The following is a 3,405-nucleotide window of genomic DNA, read 5'->3' as shown; positions in this document are numbered from 1 at the left end:
GGCCCACGCTGCGGGAGAGGGTCTGGCCCACGCTGCTCCTGGGCTGGACTGGTCCCGCCGGTGCAGTGTAGCAGGAAGCTCTACCACACACTCACGGGACTTGGGCTAGGACTGGGTCTGCCTCTTCTCTCTTATTGGCCACTCCTTTTCAATGGGACAGCGAGGAGAATAGAGCAAAATAATTCTCATTGGAAGTTCTAGGGGAACTTTTGCAACATATTACCATAGGTCCCACCACAGATGATTAAAATGATACTCTTCGGACATGAGGACCAAAAAGTTTTTTGTTTATGGTATACCCCAGCGATTTTATATGTTAATAAGTATGACTGACTTTTTTATATCTGAATCTTTTTACTAGCCATCATCATTACTAGCCCCAGCTGCTGGCCACTCTCTGCCATTTTTCTGCCTTTGGTGTTCCCAGCTTTTCATGTTACATGTTCTACTTAAGGTAGATGTCATGAATTGGTTGTATTAGAATTTTTGCTGAAGCATTGGGGGAAACAGTGCAAGCACTGACTCACTAATTATATGGGGATGGTGCTCATGATATGAGGATATAGGGGAAAAATGGGCTCATGATGGCAGTGTCAGATTTTCTGGTTACTGTAGTTATGGTAGGGGAGGGGCTCCTTACAGCATAGTTTGGGGATGACTTCTAAGGAGCAGGATCATCCAGACAACTTGAGAGGCGGAGTCATCTGAGATGCACCTATGTCTAGTGATTGCTACAGTCAAAGCAAAATTCTATGCTATGGGGCATCTCACACAGATCTGCCAGCTGATGGGTATTTGAGGCAGCTGCAGAAAGAGAAATAAAAGTATCTCTTGGGGTGAGATCCTTTTTTTTCATTTATGTATCTGTCCTTCCTGGTTCTACCTACTACATATTATTTCTACCTGTGGTTGATCGCCTCTCCCGCCCCAAAGTTCTTCCTGGCCCTGATTTATATAACTCAGATTAGTATCAAATTTATGGCCATCCTCCTGCCTTAGCTTCCTGAGTGCTGGGATTACAGGTGTGTGCCACCAACCTGGTTTACACTTCTGTTGAGTGTACTGGAAAACCTGCTGGGCGGGTATAAATGGTGGGAATTTGATTAGTTTCTTTAACAAGGACATACCAGCCTCACAGAGGTTACCAGTCTTTCCATGTCCTGAAGGGATTTGGGGATTTTGAGATCCTTGGTGTCCATCCAATGTTCTTTGTTCCAGATTTGCAGATCTCTTGAGGTGGACTTGCCCTTTGTCCTCCAGACAGTGTCTCTTGAGAGTACCCAGCACAGAAATCCTTCTCAAGGAACTACCACTTAGTTAGTTGCTTTCTTTCTCATTCTTACCTCCCCAATCTCTCTATCAGTGAGGTAATTCTAATTCTATTTCTGTTGCATGAACTTTCCTTGAGTTTTTCTGGGCTTTGGCTTTTGTGATTCAAGTCCAGTGTCTTGCAGTTCAAGGTCTGTGCATTTACATGCAACCTAGAACCTGTCCTCCAATCCTATGGTCTATCATTTCTGCCCTTTAGGTGATGAGTATGGTGAGTTAAACAGAACGAAAGCTAAGAGTTTTAAGAAAATGACAAGAGGGGCATACATCTTAGATATGATCTCAAAATCTTATCTATGACTTCAAATTAGAGAACAATTAAAATAAAAGTTGTGATACTGAACAAGGTACTTGTTTCAAAGTCTACACTTTCCATGCTGTAAAATATAGGGTTCTTTTTAGGACTATTCAGAAAATGTATATATGACTTTATCTAACTGTTCAATTAATAGATATTATTAATCTGAACCCTGAGTAGAATTTGGAGTAATCAGATATATTGAAGGAGTTTCTATATGAGTTTTTACTTCTATCATTATAAAGCTAATAAATGCATCAGTTATAGGCTTCCACCTGTGAAAGATGTAAAAAGTTAAAGGTTGGGAAGTACTTACAGTCTTCTCAAAGACTTATTTTCCCGGCACACCACCCTCCACACTTACTTTTAGTGGAAGGCAGACATAGAGAAAGGTCAAAGGCAGGAATTCCACTGTATTTGGAAAATAATTCTTTTTCTTTTCTTTGTCATACACAGCTCTATTCTCCAAAACAAAGTTAAACAACAAGAAAACCTTAGCGTCTATTTACCACTTTCTACTACTCACAGCTATCTTCTTCTATATAAAAATTACAAGAGTTTTGGCTATGTAAAAAGTAACTTCTGGGTAATGTAATTTCAGTTAAATTTTATTAACACCTATTACTTGTATGTATTAATGGAGTTCAGTGTGATATCTCCTTATAGGCACGTATCATACACTGGTCAAATCCAACATCCTCCTTTCCACTTTTCTTTTCAATCTCTAGTAATGACTGTGTAGTCTACATTAAAGTTGATTTTTCTTTTTAGTATATTGGTACAGGGTCTCACTACATAGCTTGGACCCTTAGTGGTCCTTCTGTTTTCAGTCTCCCCAGCGCTGGGATTGCAGATAAGTGCCACTACGCCCAGTTTCTGGGCTTCTCAGTGGGCTTGGGGTGCAGGGCCAGGGCGGCCTGTTAAAGTTGACTTCTTGAGTTTCCACATATGAGAGGGAACATACAGTGCTTTTCTTTATCTGTTTTATTTCACTTAACATAGGACTCTTCACTACCATATTTAAAGCTGATTTCCCAATGACATAGCAAGGTTATTGGAGGCCCATCATTTTTTTACTTTTGTGTCTTCTTTTAATCAAGAGGTACAGAGTCTTATTTTGCTTTTACTCACCTGTCTTTAAAATATTTGGTCTCAGACTCAGATGGCTGGTTGGACATGATAGTTCAATCACTTTAAAAAAAGAGCTGGGTTGACAATAAGCAGGTCTTTCTTATTTGATAGGATATATGCTCCTAGTATATACTGAGAACCAAAAACTAATAGGTTCTCCGAAGTCCTTTAAATCAGATTACCTAGAATTTATGTGAATACCAAGAAATATTTGAATTGTTATGTTTTACTCTCTCCCTCCTCTCTCTCTCTCTCTCTCTCTCTCTCTCTCTCTCTCTCTCTCTCTCTCTGGCAGTGTTTCTCTTTGTAGTTCAGGCTGGTCTCAAACTGGTGGCAATCCTGCTTTACCTCCCAAGTGCTAGGATTTACAGACGTGCTATCCCCGCTCCCTTTCTCAGTTTCTAATTGCGCCAAGTGCTTACTCGAGAGGAAAGAATCTCTTAGGTCAGCCCACTTCTGTTAGTGAGAGTATAACTCAAAATTCCGTTAGCAGAGCTTACTTCTATGATCACATATTAAAAACGGAGAGATTTGGAGACTAGAAAAAGCCCTTTTCCATTTTCTAAATGGATGACTCCTAGTTTTATATTCAACTCCCCCATCCCCCAACTCTCCCACCTCCCCCACCCCCCTGCTGTTCCAGGATT

The sequence above is a fragment of the Octodon degus genome, unplaced genomic scaffold, assembly GCF_000260255.1.
Source record: "Octodon degus isolate 3935 unplaced genomic scaffold, OctDeg1.0 scaffold00051, whole genome shotgun sequence".
Taxonomy (NCBI): domain Eukaryota; kingdom Metazoa; phylum Chordata; class Mammalia; order Rodentia; family Octodontidae; genus Octodon; species Octodon degus.
The sequence above is the reverse complement of the archived record's forward strand: the minus strand, read 5'-3'. Positions refer to the sequence as shown.